Source organism: Dama dama, chromosome 20 (genome assembly GCF_033118175.1).
Source record: "Dama dama isolate Ldn47 chromosome 20, ASM3311817v1, whole genome shotgun sequence".
NCBI lineage: Eukaryota > Metazoa > Chordata > Mammalia > Artiodactyla > Cervidae > Dama > Dama dama.
The window spans coordinates 23,331,081-23,348,164 of NC_083700.1; the positions used below are offsets into that span (position 1 = coordinate 23,331,081).

The following is a 17,084-nucleotide window of genomic DNA, read 5'->3' on the forward strand; positions in this document are numbered from 1 at the left end:
GTAAGAGCCTGGGTTTTAGAAACTGATGAAAGTCTCTAGATCCAGAAAATGCATTTATGCCCATGCACAGAATCTTCCATATAATTCCAGTGGGGTCATATAATTGTGAAACCCATCCCCAGAGTCCTTCATCGTTCATGTGCCCTCAGTTAAAACACCTTTGGTTGTCCAAGACAGAAGTCTGAAAACTAAAACCTTATCAGCATGAAACCATAACTGAAGATGTAGAGTTTTGGAGGTTGGAGAAAATCCATGAAGCAGTTATTCACAGGGAAGGAGACATACTTGGAGCACTTTGAAGTTGATGGGTGGTAAGGATTTGAATCAGTTTGGGCAGGCTGAGATCATTCATTAAAGTAGGAAATAAATGAGGTGCACTAGGCATGGGGAGGTGAGACAGTAGATTAGATCATTAATAGAGTAATGTTGAGTGTTGGATAGTTATGGGATATCCATGTGCAAGTGCCCAATAGGCAGTTGAAAATAAAGGATTTAACCTCAGGAGACAGGCTAAATCTGGTTAGAAACAGATTTGGGAGTCATTTTCTTGAAGGTAGCTTTTGAATCCATAGGTGTACATGAAATCAACCAAGGAGAATAGACAAAGTAAGAGAAGAAGGCTAGGGTGGGACTCCTGTGATCCCCCCAAATTCACAGTATGATGGAAGATATATGCAAGAAGGTTTACTGATATTCAACACTCTCTCCAGATTGGCTATAGGCATCCTTTCACAGTAAAGCAATGTTAGAGTTGGGCTGACAATCTGCATGTTCTTTAAGAAAATCCTTGTGTGATATGTATGTTCTGTGGTTTACTTTCTCTATCAACTGCATAGGTAGATTTCATTTCATTAAAAATCAGTAATGAGCATTTTCTCTTAAGTCATGATATCAAAAAGGTAGATAACAACCTTTTTTGTAGGTAGATATCTAGGTTTATTCATAGAAAGACATGAAATCTTTCATGGAAGGAGGTCCCACAAAGAGAAAGTAATGCATCATTTGTATATAGCAAAATTACAAAAGTGAATTTTAAATGTTTAGTGATTTTTAGAAATTTGGTTTCTGAAGTTGCACATACTGCTTGTTTTAAATGTTTTACAATTATTTGAAGTCCATCCCCAAGGAGTATATTAATGGGGCAAGATATATAAATGTAGTGGAATCAGAACCATGGTGAGATTTTTTGTTTGTTTTGGTCTGACAGGCTAGTCTAATTTTTTTGTGAGCTAGGACTATGGGTCAAAGAGTGATATTTATTTCATTTTCCATACTCCTGATGCTTACATTGTATAAGGTAACAATGATGAATCTTCATCAACATCAAAATCCATCATAAATAGGCACCACTTCCACACTAGAGTTTATGTGACATCCTGAATCCTTGCCTCTTGGAGTTTCCATGCTATTGCACACAAACAGACAGTCTCAAACTCTCTGCTTTACGGCAATAACTTTCTACTCTTCAGTAAGGATAGGTTTTATAGTATAAATAGGTTGAGGAGGAGGTTTTTAATGCTGGTTCTATATACAAAAATGTGTATCTTGAAAGAAATTTTACTGAATTTAGTTTAAAACGTGTATTTTTCTTTAAAGATTAAAATAAGTTCAGTATAACATACCCAATGAAAAAATAAAGCTCAATGAAGTACTTTGAAAAGAAGTAACACTTTTACATACCTGAATTTAATCGCTTTTCTAAACAAACGAGTAGACACACACATTAGCTAATAATAGCTAATCAAGTGTTTTGTTGACTAACCTTGGGGGTTTATTTAGGAAACAAAATGGGCATAATATAAACTAAGGTAATTGGTGTAATTGTGAAAACCCTTAAAGCACATAAGGAAAACATCTTTTCATATTTCTAGTAATACAAAGCAATGATGAAAAATTTAAATACCACTTTCATGTGGCCTAGTAAATTGTCCACCTACTTAAAACACATGCACACAGTTACACAATGATTAGTAAATATACTCAGGATAATTTTTCTAAAAGAAAATCCGGAAGATCTGGGGTGTCTATGTCAAAGTTAATTTATTGCTACGGAATATAAACTATTTTTGCTTTGGCCCTGGTTTCTTTTTGTACCCTTCCCTATTGTATAGACATGTAGGAAACCAGATGAAATATTCAGAAGTCATCAAATAGGCAAGCGCTTCTCAAATTTTATGTGCATATAAATCACGTGTATTTCCATCAGGTAAGATGAATGAATTTTGCTTTCATCTCAGCCTATGGTAATGATGGAAACATGACCTTGCTCTTGTCTGTTCAGCTTTGGAATCCTTCCTACTAAATTGTGATTATCAGTCAAGGCTGCCTCAAAGTGAACACTGTGTTTTCTTCTCCGATTGTCCACACTGTAAATACCATCACTATGCCTCTCATTTAATTTTTAATCATATCCTATGTGCCAGGCACTCTTCATGAATTACTCCATGAAATTCAAAGCACTGTTAATGGCTCCAGAAGCTCAAACCTTCAAAATGTTATCCCGGTGGTCTGAATTCAGAGCCTCAGTGTTACCACTGAGCGATATTCCTTCACCTACTAATGGATCAAGGATGAGGTGCTGGTTCACACTCTGTTTGCCTGCTTCATTTCAAGTATTTCTTGATAGTCCACTTGGCTACTTTGACAAACACATGTTGAAGTGAAATATCCTCACTCTTGTATTTAATTGGCCTGTTTGATATCTGCTCTTCCTTTGTCTTCTTTAGCCTTGCAACTTCTTATTTCTCTAACTTAACTTTGCCTAGATAAGCAAGCATTTTATCATATATAAAGAGCAATGAGATCCCATCATGGTAGCTGTTCAAGGAAAGGCTAGATTGCTATGTCTCCTGCAAAGATGATTGGTTAACGTCTTAAGTAAAGATCATTTACACAGTTCCTTTCAGCCCTCCGACTCCATTGTTCTACCAATGTCATTACATATCTGAAAATATGACATTACCTGAACCTTGAAAATTTCATATTCCTATGACTGGGTCATACTTAAGGTATTAAGTACTCTTTCCTTTTTGCCTACCTTTTACCTGGAAAATCTGTATTTCACATTTATGAACATCCTTTGGGATGATAACATTCCACGTGACTGACGCTATGTCAGATAGATAAGTAGATCCCATATTTTACTTAGGAAACTTTATTTTGAAATACTTATAGAACCACAGGAAGTTACAAAGACTTATACAGGCAGGTCTCCTCATTATCTATTTAGATTTAAAATTTTATTGGATTCTAAATTTAAAAAAAAGCATATGCTAAAAATTTCCCTGAGTCAAAGACACATCAAATGAAAATGGAATATCTTCACCTTTATACCACTACTTGCCCAGCACCACTGTCAACAGTTTTGTGTGGGTCTTTCTAATCCTTTTTTTATATGCATATATGATTGACCATATAAAAGAAGCCAGAGTACAGATAATCCCAACTTCCTTTCCATCCTTGCATAGTTTTATCCAAAGTTTTATAATAGTCAAACAGTCTAGCTACTGTTTAGGTGTACTTATGATTTATCAGGTACTGGGTAGGATGCTTAGTATTCATAATCTCACGTATTTATCACAAGCTTATTTATTTTATTAGGATTTATAAAGGAGGAAACCGATGCTTAAGGTTACACAGCTACTATTATCATAGTTTGGAATTTATCCCATCCATCTGACCGTGAAAGCCATAATCAAAAGTTCATCATACTGCTAGAGCATTCTATGGAAAGAAAAAAAAAGAGAGCCAAATAGGAAAAATATCCACACCTTTAAAATTTCCTGACAATTCAGCACACAGATAAAAACCCCCACAGAAACAAAAAAGTTACTGATAACATTAGCCAAACCAATTTCTTGGATTTACCCTTACAGAAAGAGTTGAATGACTGGCTTTTTTACTTTTCTACCATTATCCCTATCCCTGAACAGCCCCAGCATGAGAATAGGAAGTGTTTATCTGGCAAGGATTTCTCAACATATATTTCTGCCTCGAAAGTGATCTAGATGGTCATTTCTTAACCAGTGCATTTAGTCTTAGGTTTGAGAAGAGTGTGACTCTATAGAAATTAGACAGGAAATTGTACCTGTCCACCAGCCTATCCCATGGATAGCACAGAGCCATTGTTAAAAACCTGAGTTCCTTCTCATGAATGTGATTGTCAGAGTGGAGAAGGGCTGGCCTCCACTGTTGACTTCTCCAAGAGAGGGAGCCTCAGGTCACTGACCCAGGCTCAATACTCCCAGTGGCATCTGATCCCTCTGCTTACTAAAGCTGAACGGGGGAACCAAGCTTGGGGTACAAAGACCACTCACAAACAACTTAGGTTGAAGTCAGTGGAAAAAGAAAAACACAAAATCCAGTACTATAGTCAGGCCCAGAGAGAAGGAAGAGGTTGTGATGGAATATCAGGAGGACATTTCTGTGCACACATCTTTCTGACCTGAGAAAACTAACATTATCTGGGGACATAAATGTGGTGCCATGGCCTCTTGGACTGTGGTGGTCTTAGCGTTCTGCTTTCCCATAAGAGCAGTGGTTCCAGTGGAGACCAATGGCTCAGTTCCGAACAAGAGACCAGCAACTCTGCTTCATTCTTTCCCAACCTATAAATCATCTCATTGGCAAATGAGTGAGAATGAAATTATCTAGGAATCACCCTGAATTGATGAGATTTCTAAAAAGAAAGGGACTATAGGAGAAGCAAATGATTCACAAAATACAAGACTTTCTTATAGTTAATAAAGATATGTTGCTTCCAACACATCTCCCAAATGTCAATGTGCTGCAACATAAGATGAAAATCCCCAAGGTAGTGAACAAAAGGAGTTCCAAATATATTTTATGCAAATTTAATTACATTTTATTGAAACAAATATTTTCTGTGCCCTTAATGTCATACTATGGCATAGCCTAGGAGATATGCTTTCTCCCTGAAAATTATTTCTATCTTCTCAAAATTAGAATAGGAGTAATACTATGCATTATATATTATTTACCATGAACAAATTTCTCCTTCATATTATCTTACTTAAGGAATTCAAGAACCCCTCAGGCTTTCAAACAAATGATCACTAAGGTCATTTCAACTCTGGTTTTATTATTACCATTATAGACACAGACACACAAAAATGATACTAAATTTATGTCATTACACAGATGTCATGAAACTGGTATTGAAAATATGTGTTTAATATTTTATAATATGCTTTTAAGAAGTATATATATCCTGACACTTAGCAGCATTTTTCTCAATTGTGATGGTAAATGAACAACTTATCACTGACTCTTGCTGAAAGTTTTAGAAAGGACTTGCTGGTCTCTTTCTAGTTCCTAGGCTGGAAAGACACTCTCTGTAAAACAGGCTGTTGACTGCCATGCATCATGAGGAGGCCTTCCATTCTAGGAGCTACCTTGAACATGTTCAATGTCTACTGCAAGAGTTGAAAATCCTATGGTCTCTCTAGGAACTCATTTTTCTAGCATGGACATTTATAAGCACCTGTGGACTGACCTTTTGGGAGTACCATGTAATCTTTCTCTAAGCAGCTGTTCTAGGACTCCTCAGAGTGCAGACACAAGGCAAAAGCCTGAATAGAAACTGTAGAATGAAGAACAATTGTTTCTCTTGTGTATTCATTAAAGTCATATCAATCATCTTTTCCCAGCATGCAATGAGACCAGGTTCTTATCTCTTTTGGGACATTTGTGGGTGAATTTTAGTGACAGATTTTTTTTTGTTAGGATGTGAGTGGTTAAAGCCTGAAAGACTGCCTTCTCCTCCTTTCCATTAGGGAAAGAAAAGAGATGCATGGATGTAGGTTTATTCAGGTTGGGATTCTACAAAGCACAAGGAAATTTTGTCCACTTGTTCTGGTAGCCATGGCCTTGGATCTTAGAACTAGATTCTTCATGTTTCATGCTCAATTGAACATGTATTTGGAACTATAGTACTAACAGTGTATCTGCTCTCTTGGCGTGAAATCATCCTAGTTAGTCTGCTCACTTAGACATGGTGCTTCCCTTCTTTCTCACCAGCATCCTTATGTCTTCATGTCCCCTGGTTTCTAGTTCTGCCATTGCCTTGACCTGATGATGACACTACTGATGTGGCTTCTAAGGGGAAAAATGCAGAACCATCAAACAGCTCTATAGGGCATAGAAGGGGAGAAAGCTATATGTTTAAAAATCTTGCAGTATTTTACCTCATCAAAATTAGAATATAAACATTAGACAGAGTAAAGAGTTAAGTCTCTAAAGCTAAAAAGATCTTCTTAGATTAAGGAAGAATCAGTACTAATTCTCAATTCGTCCAAAAAATTGAGAGGAGGGAGCACTTCCAAACTCATTTTTACAAGGCAAACATTACTCTCATACCAGAGCTAGACAAAGATATTACAAGAAAATTATAGGTCAGTATCCTTCTGAGCACAGACACAAAATCCCTCAAAAAACTACTAGCAAGCCAAATTTAATAGCACAGTGAAAAGGATCATACCCCATGAACAAGCTGGATTCATTCTTGGATGCAGTGATGGTTTAATATATGCAAATCATTAAATGTGATATACCACATTATAGAATGAAGAACAAAAATTATATGATCATCTCAATGGATGTAGGAAAAGCATTTGACAAAATTCAGCACACTTTTGTGATAAGAAGTCTTAAACTAGATATGGAAGGAATGTACCTCAACATAATAAAAGCTATATTGATAAGCCCACAGCTAACATATTCAACAGTGAAAAGCTGAAAGCTTTTCTTCTGAAGATCAGTAACAAGACAAGGATGCCAACTCTTATCACTTCTTTTCACTATAATACTAGAAGTCATAACCAGGTCAGTTAGGCAACAAAAAGAAAGAAAAGACATCCAAATGGGAAAAGAAGGAGTAAAATTGTCACTGTTTGAAGATTACATAATATTATGCATATAAAACCCTAAAGACTTCACCACAAAACAGAAATAATAAACAATTTAATAAAGATTCAGTGTACAGAATCAGCCTATAAAAGTTAGTTTCATATCTATATACTAATAACAAATAAAATGAAAAAGACTTTAAGAAACAATTCTATTTACAATAGCATCAAACATACCTAAGATAAATTTTGCCAAAGAGGTGAAAGATCAGTACATTAAAACTATAAAACATTGATGAAAAAATTTAAGGCACTAATGAATGGAAATATGTTTATGTATTAGGAAAACTAATATTGCTAAAATATCCATATTATGCAAAGTGATCTACAGATTAATTACAATCCCTACCAAAATACTACTAGCATTTTTCACAGAAATAGGACAAATAATTATAAAATTTGTATGAAACCACTAAAGGCATCAAATAGCCAAAGCAATCCTGAGCAAAAAGAGGAAGCTGAAGGCATCACATTCAGTTCAGTTCAGTTCAGTCACTCAATTGTATCCAATTCTTTGCAACCCCATGGACTGCAGCATGCCAGGCTTCCCTGTCCACCACCAACTCCTGGAGCCTGCTCAAATTCACATCCATTGGGTCAGTGATGCCATCCAACCATCTCATCCTCTGTCATCCCCTTCTTACTTCTGCCTCCAGTCTTCCCAGCATCAGGGTCTTTTCCAGTTCTTTGCATCAGATGGTTGAAGTATTGGAGCTTCAGCATCAGTCCTTCCAATGAATATTCAGGACTGATTTCCTTTAGGATTGACTGGTTGAATATCCTTGCAGTCCAAGGGACTCTCAAAAGTCTTCTCTGACTCCATAGTTCAAAAACATCAATTCTTCAGCGCTCAGCCTTCTTCATGGTCCAACTCTCACATCCATATGACTACTGGAAAAACCATAGCTTTGACTAGATTGATCTTTGTTGGCAAAGTGATGTCTCTGCTCTTTAATATGCTGTCTAGGTTTGTCATAGCTTTTCTTCCATGGAGCAAGTGTCTTTTAATTGCATGGCTGCAGTCACCATCTGCAGTGATTTTGGAGCCCAAGAAAATAAAGTCTGTCACTATTTCCATTGTTTCCCCATCTATATGCCATTAAGTGATGAGACCAGATGCCATGATCTTAGTTTTTTGAATGTTGAGTTTTAAGCCAGCCTTTTCACTCTCCTCTTTCACTTTCCTTAAGAGGCTCTTTAGTTTTTCTTTGTTTTCTGCCATAAGGGTTGTGTTATGTGCATACCTGAGGTTATTGATATGTCTCCCAGCAATCTTCATTCCAACCTGTGCTTCACTCAGCCCCACATTTCATATGATGTACTCTGCATATAAGTTAAATAAGCAGGGTGACAATATACAGCCTTGGCATACTCTTTCCCAATTTGGAACCAGTCCATTGGTCCATGTCTGGTTCTAATTGTTGCTTCTTGATCTGCATTCAAATTTCTCAGGAGGCAGGTAAGGTGGTGTGGTATTCCCATCTCTTTAAGAATTTTCCAATTTGTCGTGATCCCCACAGTCGAAGTTTTTGGCATAGTCAATAAAGCAGAAGTAGATGTTTTTCTGGAACTCTCCTGCTTTTTCTGTGATCCAATGGATGTTGGCAATTTGATATCTGGTTCCTCTGCCTTTTCTAAAACCAGCTTGAACATCTGGAAGTTCATGGTTAACATACTGTTGAAGCCTGGCTTGGAGAATTTTGAGCATTACTTATTTAGCGTGTGAGATGAGTGCACCTGTGCAATAGTTTGAACATTCTTTGGCATTGCCTTTTTTTTGGAATCGGAATGAAAACTGACCTTTTCCAGTCCTGTGGCCACTGCTGAGTTTTCAAAATTTGCCAGCATATTGAATGTAGCACTTTCACAGCACAATCTTTTAAGACTTAAAATGCTCAACTGGAATTCTATCACCTCTACTAGGTTTGTTTGTAGTGATTCTTCCTAAGGCCCACTTGACTTCAGACTCCAGGATGTCTGACTCTAAGTGAGTTATCACACTATCATGGTTATCTGGGTCATGAAGATCTTTTTTATATAGTTCTTCCATGTATTCTTGCCACCTTTTCTTAATCTCTTCTGCTTCTGTTAGGTCCATAACATTTCTGTCCTTTACTGTGCCCATCTTTGCATGAAATATTCCCTTGATATCTCTAATTTTCTTGAAGAAATTTCTAGTCTTTGCCATTCTATTGTTTTCCTCTATTTCTTTGCATTAATCACTTAGGAAAGCTTTCTTAGCTCTTCTTGCTATTCTTTGAAACTCTGCGTTCAGATGGGTATAGCTTTCCTTTTCTCCTTTGCTGTTAGCTTCATGAACCCCATGAACAGTATGAAAAAGCATCACATTACCTGATCTCAAAATAGGCTACAAATTTGTATTAATCAAACTAGCATGATCATAAATAAAACATATAGACCAGTGGAATGGAATAAAAAGTCCATAAATAAATTCATGTGTTTATGGTCACTTTATCTTTGAGATGAACTTCCAGATGTTCAAGCTGGTTTTAGAAAAGGCAGCAGAACCAGAGATCAAATTGCCAACATCCACTGAATCATCAAAAAAACAAGAGAGTTTCAGAAAAACATCTATTTCTGTTTTATTGGCTATGCCAAAGCCTTTGACTGTCTGGATCACAATAAACTGTGTGGAAAATTCTGAAGGAGATGGGAATACCAGACCACCTGACCTGCCTCTTGAGAAACTTGTATGCAGGTCAGGAAGCAACAGTTAGAACAGGACATGGAACAACAGACTGGTTCCAAATAGGAAAAGGAGTTCGTCAAGGCTGTATATTGTCACCCTGCTTATTTAACTTATATGCAGGGTACATCATGAGAAACGCTGGGCTGGAGGAAGCACAAGCTGGAATCAAGATTGCCAGGAGAAATATCAATAACCTCAGATATGCAGATGACACCACCCTTATGGCAGGAAGTAAAGAAGAACTAAAGAGCCTCTTGATGAAAGTGAAAGAGGAGAGTGAAAAAGTTGGCTTAAAGCTCAACATTTGGAAAACTAAGATTATGGCATCTGGTCCCACCACTTCATGGCAAATGGGGAAACAGTGGAAACAGTGGCTGACTTTATTTTGGGGGGGCTCTAAAATCACTGCAAAGAGTTGACTCATTGGAAAAGACCCTGATGCTGGGAGGGATTGGGGGCAGGAGGAGAAAGGGGTGGCAGAGGATGAGATGGTTGGATGGCATCACCGACTCAATGGGCATGAGTTTGGGTAAATTCTGGGAGTTGGTGACAGACAGGGAGGCCTGGTGTGCTGCAATTCATGGGGTCGCAGAGTCGGACACAACTGAGCGACTGAAATGAACTGAACTTAACTGAAAATCACTGCAGATGGTGATTGCAGCCATGAAATTAAGACACTCCTTGGAAGGAAAGTTATGACCAACCTAGACAGCATATTAAAAAGCAGACACATTACTTTGTCCACCAAGGTCCATCTAGTCAAGGCTGTGGTTTTTCCAGTGGTCATGTATGGATGTGAGAGTTGGACTGTGAAGAAAGCTGAGTGCTGAAGTATTGATGCTTTTGGACTGTGGTGTTGGAGAAGACCCTTGAGAGTCCCTTGGACTGCAAGGAGATCCAACCAGTCCATCCTAAAGGAGATCAGTCCTGGGTATTCATTGGAAGGACTGATGCTGAAGCTGAAACTCCAATACTTTGGCCACCTGATCCAAAGAGCTGACCCATTGGAAAAGACCCTGATGCTGGGAGGGTTTGGGGGCAGGAGGAGAAGGGTTGACAGAGGATGAGTTGGTTGGATGGCATCACCAACTCAATGGACATGGGTTTGGGTAGACTCTGGTAGTTGGTGATGGACAGGGAGGCCTGGCTTGCTGTGGTTCATGGGGTCACAAGGAGTTAGACACAACTGAGCGACTGAACTGAACTGAACTGATCTTCAAGAAAGGTACCAAAACACAAAACAGAGAAGAACAATATCTTCCATAAACCGTATTAGGAAAACTAATTATCCACACACAGAACAGTGAAATTGGACACTTACCTCACTCGGTATAAAAAAATCAACTAAAAAGGATTAAAAACTTAAATGTCAAACTTGAAATTGTAAACTGCAAGAAGAAAACTGGGCAAAAGTTTTTGACATTGGTTTGGGTGATGATTTTCAGATGTGACCCCAAAAGCACAAGCAACGAAAGTAAAATAGACAAATGGAATTGCATTAAGCTAAATAAACTTCTGCACAACAAAGAAAACAAACAGAAGGAGAAATCTACAGAATAAGAGAAAGTATTTTCAAATCATACATATGATTAGGAAGCTCATACCCAAAATATATAAGGAACTCATACAACTCAGTAGTGAGAAAAAGACCTAGTTAAGAAAAAGGCAAAGAGGGCTTCCCTGGTGGTCTAGTGGTTGAGATTCTGCCTGCTGGTTTGGGGGACATGAGTTCCATCCCTGCTCTGGGAGGATCCCACATGCCATGGAGCTATTGAGTCTGTGTGTCACAACTACTGAGACTGCGCATTAGTCTCAGCACCATAACTACTAGAGCCTACGCATGTAGAGCCCTCACTCCACAACAAAATAAGGCACTGCATATGAGAAGCCTGCTCACTGCAACAAAGAGTAGCCCCCACTTGCCCTCGTTTTTGAGATTGTACCCAAGTACTGCATTTCAGCCTCTTTTGTTGACTATGAGGGCTATTTCATTTCTTTTAGGGATTCTTGCCCATAGTAGTAGATATAACAGTCATCTGAATTAAATTCATGTGTTCCCATCCATTTCAGTTCACTGATTTCCTAAAATGTTGATGCTCACTCTTGCTACCTCCTATTTGAACACTTCCAATTTATGGGCCTAACATTCCAGGTTCCTATGCAATGGATATATTCAGCCTTAAAAAACTGCTGGGAGCCAGCACACGAGTTCCCACCCATGACAAGGTCATGAGGAGAAGACCTGACAAGCAAGGCAGATCAGGACTTCAGGGATTTCGAAAATCTGCCCCGGCGCTCACTTTAAAGATGATATCTGTCTTTCTGATGCTTGCTATATTAGACTACTTCCTAATTTCTGTGACACAGGTAGAAGGCCTTCCCTAATCTCTTCCCAAACAGAATCAACTTAGAACTTTAATCAATATGTCCCCCAGATGGTGGTATCCTATAAGATTATCTGGGATGAAAGGAGTGTTTCAATTTAGACCCCTTTGCTGGCATTCTAGCCTGCTTCGCAAATGTGTACTAATGCACATGACTGCTCACAACACCTTAATCATAAACAGCATAAAGAACCTGATCACACAAAAGGCCCTAATAGGCACAGAGCCCTTCGGGGGGTGAGGAAGCTCTATTAGAGGACACAAAAATATTATTCTAAAAGTGGTTATAGTTAAAGATTTAGAAAAATAAGAGTTTAGAATTGTTAGTTTTAACCAGGAATGCTAAACAGGGGCTGCCTCACTGGAGCTGCAGAGTCTTTGTGTGGTAAACCTTTTAGATAAATTTAACTGATAACTTCTGCAAAAGGACTGACCTTTGTGTTAACAGGATTGTATTTCTACTATGTTGCAACCTGCTGTACCATGAGACTACAACTTTTCTGTTTTCTGTTAAGCTCAAGGCAAAATGGAACAATAAGGAACAGATTACGGAAAACAGCTTTGCATTCACCTAGGTTATAAAATGTCAATAGGTCCCAAGGCGAGAAGATAATGTACAAGACTCTCATAAACAAAGAAGTATGCAGAAAACACCCTGGTTTCGTGAAGGACAAGTTGATGTAATGTTAAACTAACTCTGTGTGCTTATCTTCCCCTTAGAAATGTACTAATTTAGGGTATAAAAGCTACGGTAAAAAATAAAGCACCACCAGACCCTGCTGCACCCCCCAGTCTGGGCTCTCTCTCTCTCTCTTTCGCCAATGCCGTTCATCCTGAGGGTACCCCTGGATCCTGCTGAGGCTGGACCCTGGCAAAAAACAAAGAAGAAAATTGTGGCATTTTTGACACTACAGATGAACCAAGAGGACATTATGCTAAATAAGCCAGGTGCAGAAAGGCAAATACTGGCATTATCTCACTTACATGTAGAATCTAAAAAGTTGAACTTGTGGAGAGTAAAATGATGGTTACCAGAAGCTGGGGATGAAGTGTGGTAGGGAAAATGGGGAGATATTGGTCAAAGAGTGCAAAGTTATAGTTGCGTAGTTTGGATGAGTAAGTTAAGAGATCTAATGTGTTTCATTATGATTATACTTAATAATACTGTATTGAATACTGAAAATATGCTAAGAGAGTAGATTTCAGGGGCTCTTATTGCAAAAGAAATGGTAACTTTATAAGGAGATGATATGTTCTTTAATTTGTTTTACTGAAGTATAGTTGATTGTATTAATTTCTGCTGTACAGCAAAGAGGTTTGATAATTTATACATGTACATTCTTTTTCATATTCTTGTCCATTATGGCTAATCACAGGATATTGCACATAGTTCCTTGTGCTCTACAGTAGGACCTTGTTGTGTATCCATCCTACATATTTTGGTTTGCATCTACTAATTCCAAACTCCCACTCCACCCCTTTCTGACCTTCTCTCTGCCTTGGCAACTAAATGTCTGTTCTCTATGTCTGTGAGTGTGTTAGTTTCATAGATAAGTTCATTTGTGTCTTTTTTTTTAAGATTTCATATGTGATATCATATGGTAGTTATCTTTCTCTTTCTGACCTACTTCACTTAGTATAATAATCTCTAGATTCATCCATGTTGTTGCAAATGGCATTATTTCATTCTTTTTTATGGCTGAGTAGTATTCCATTGTATACATTACCACATTTTTATGCATTCATCTGTCAATGAACATTTAGATTGTTTTCATATCTTTGTTGTTGTGAATTGTGCTGCTATGAACAGAGAGGTGCATGTTTCTTTTTTTTTTTTTTCTTATTTATTTATTTGGCTGTGCTGGGTCTTAGTTGCAGCATGCCAACTCTTAGTTGTGGCATGTGGGATCTAGTTCCCTGACCAGGGATCAAACCCAGGCCCCCTGCATTGGGAGCATAGAGTCTTAGCCACTGGATCACCAGGGAAGTCTCATGCATGTATCTTTTTAAATTACAGTTTTATCCAGATATATGCCCAGGAGTGGGATGGCTGGATCATATGGCAACTCTATTTTTAGTTTTTTGAGGAACCGCTATAGTGTTTCCATAGTGGCTGCACCAATTTACATTCCCAATAACGATGTTCCCTTTTTGAGGAGATGATATGTTAATTGTAGTAATCACTTTGGGCCTCCCTGGTGGCTCAGTGGTAATGAACAGAGGTTCAATCCCTGGGGTGGGAAGATACCCTGGAGAAGGAAACAGCAACTCATTTCAGCATTCTTGCCTGGGAAATCTTATGGACAGAGGAGCCTGGCAGGTTACAGTCCATGGGGTTGCAAAAGAGATACAGCTTAGTGACTGACTAATCAGCAACAACAACAGTAACCACTTCACTATGTATATCTGTATCAAATCAACATGTTGTATGCCTTAAATACACACAGTTTTAAAATTGTTTAAAAAGAATTATTTAAAATGATATTTTAATAAAGAATTAGTATACAAATAAATGTGAAAAACTGTAAAAAAAGAGAAAAAGAAAAGATTTTCCAGAATGAAAAATATTGATCTATTCACTGATACAGCTAGAGAATCCACCTTCTCCATCCACTTCCTCAGGGCACCCTTGATTTCTTTGTTTCTCAGACTGTAGGTGACAGGGTTAATCATGGGGATCACAACAGAGAGGAGCACAGAGACCAGGATGTCCAGGATATAGACTATATTAGGTCTATCATAGTTAAAGTTGGCTATTCCGTAAAAGACCACAGGGAGGTAGGCTGCACAGATAGTAATGTCTGTTTCCTGCCCTGAGCAGAGGGAATCCTAAGGAGGGCAGAGATGATAAGCAGTAGGACACTGCAATGAATAGGCAGGGGCTCAGGCCAGTGGTGACACTGGCCACATGGAGCACAGACTCACTGAGAGAGGTGTCAGAGCAGGAGAGCTTCAGGAGCAAAAGTACGTCACAGAGAAAGTGGACGATCTTGTTGAGTCCACACAGAGGGTCAGCACTGTGTGTTTCACAGAATCCTCTAGCCCACACAGTCAAGTTCCAATCAACAAAATACACACAGACCTTCAGACTCATGAGGAGCAGATATTGAAGAAGGTGGCAAATGGTTACATAGTGGTTGTAAGTCACAGTAGCCAACAAGACACCCTAAGCACCACACAGGTCACAAGGAATAAGGTCTGGGAAAGACAGCCCTCAAACAAGGTGGTCTTCTTCCCTTAGACGTTCCCCAGCATGACCAAGATGGTGGCAGATGAGTATCAGATGTCCAAGAAACACAAGGTGCTGAGAAAATAATGCATTGGAATGCAGAGGGCAGGACTGACTCTGACCACTGTTAATGTGAATGTGTTTCCCAGAAGAGTTATGAGATAAATGATCAAGAAGGCTGGGAGGAACAACGCTTATAATTCAGGATGGTTGGAACATCCTAGGAAGATAAGTCCAGTGACCACACAATGATTTTTCATTGCCCCTTTTTAATCAAATATCATACAATATTACTTATATGTGGAATCTAAACAAATGATACAAATGAATCTATTTACAACACAGAAACAGTATCACAGACATAGAAAACACTTGTTGTTACCAAGCAGGGGTGATTGTTGGGGACAGATAAATTAGGAGTTACAGATTAACATGTGTACAATATTATATATAAAATAGGTAACCAACAAAGACCTACTATATAGCACAGGGAACTAGATCAATGTTTTGTAATAACCTGTAAAGGGAAAAGAATCTGAAAAAGAATATTTATATATAACTGAATCACTTTGCTGTACACCAGAAACTAACATATTATAAATCAACTATATTTCAATTAAAATTAAAAAACAAAAATAATTTTAAAAGTTTTTATTGGAGTATAGCTGACTTACAATGTTAATTTCAGGTGTACAGCAAAGTGAATCAGTTATACATGTATAAATATCTTTTTTTCCCCAGATCCTTTATCTATAGGTTATTACAGAATATGAAGTAGAGTCCCTGTGCTTTACAGTAGATCCTCATTAGCCAAATATTTTATATATAGAAGTCTGTATATATTAATCTGAATCTCCCAATTTGCCACTTCCCCCTATGTTTCCCCTTTGGTAATAAGTTTGATTTCAAGAGCTGTGGAGTTGGTTCCTGTTTTGTAAATAAGTTCATTTGTATCATTTTTATTAGGTTCCATGTATTAATATAAGTGATATCACATATTTTTCTTTCTCTGAGAAGTGGAATACTTCTAAACTGTATATACACACCATACCTTCTTTATCCACTCATCTGTTGATGGACATTTAGGTTGTTTCCACATCTTGGCTGTTGTGTTATACAGTGCTGCAATGAATATTGCAGTGTGTGTATCTTTCAAATTACAGTTTTCTCCAGATATATGCCCAGGAGTGGGGTTACTAGATCATACGTTAGCTTCTCTTTTAGTTTTTTAAGAAAACTCCGTTTGTTCTTCATAATGGTTCTTCCAACTTACATTCCCACCAACAGTGTAGGAGTATTCTGTTTTCTCCATACCCTCTCTAGTGTTTATTGTTTATAGATTTTTTGATGATGGCCTTTCTCACTGCTGTGAGGTGATACCTGATTTTTGATTTGCATTTCTCTATAATTAGTGATTTTTGGCCATCTGTATGGGCTCCCCTACTGGAGAAGGCAATGGCGACCCACTCCAGTCCTCTGGCCTGGAAAATCCCATGGACGGAGCAGCCTGGTGGGCTGCAGTCCATGGGGTCGCTACGAGTTGGACACGACTGAGTGACTTCACTTTCAGTTTTCACTTTCATGCATTGGAGAAGGAAATGGCAACCCACTCCAGTGTTCTTGCCTGGAGAATCCCAGGGACAGCGGAGCCTGGTGGGCTGCCATCTATGGGGTCACATGGAGTCAGATACGACTGAAGCGACGCAGCAGCAGCAGCATGGGCTTCCCTGGTGGTTCAGTAGTAAAGAACCTGCCTGCCAAAGCAGGAGACACATATTCAATCCCACAGGAAGATCCCCTGGAGAAGGAAATGGCAACATAGCCCAGTATTCTTG

General features: G+C 38.4%; 1 pseudogene; it reads right to left on the minus strand.

Annotated features, from left to right (window-relative positions):
• Positions 1 to 3,705: 3,705 nt before the first annotated feature.
• Positions 3,706 to 17,084, minus strand: part of LOC133074500 (olfactory receptor 5V1-like) — an 88,262-nt pseudogene continuing 74,883 nt past the window's right edge.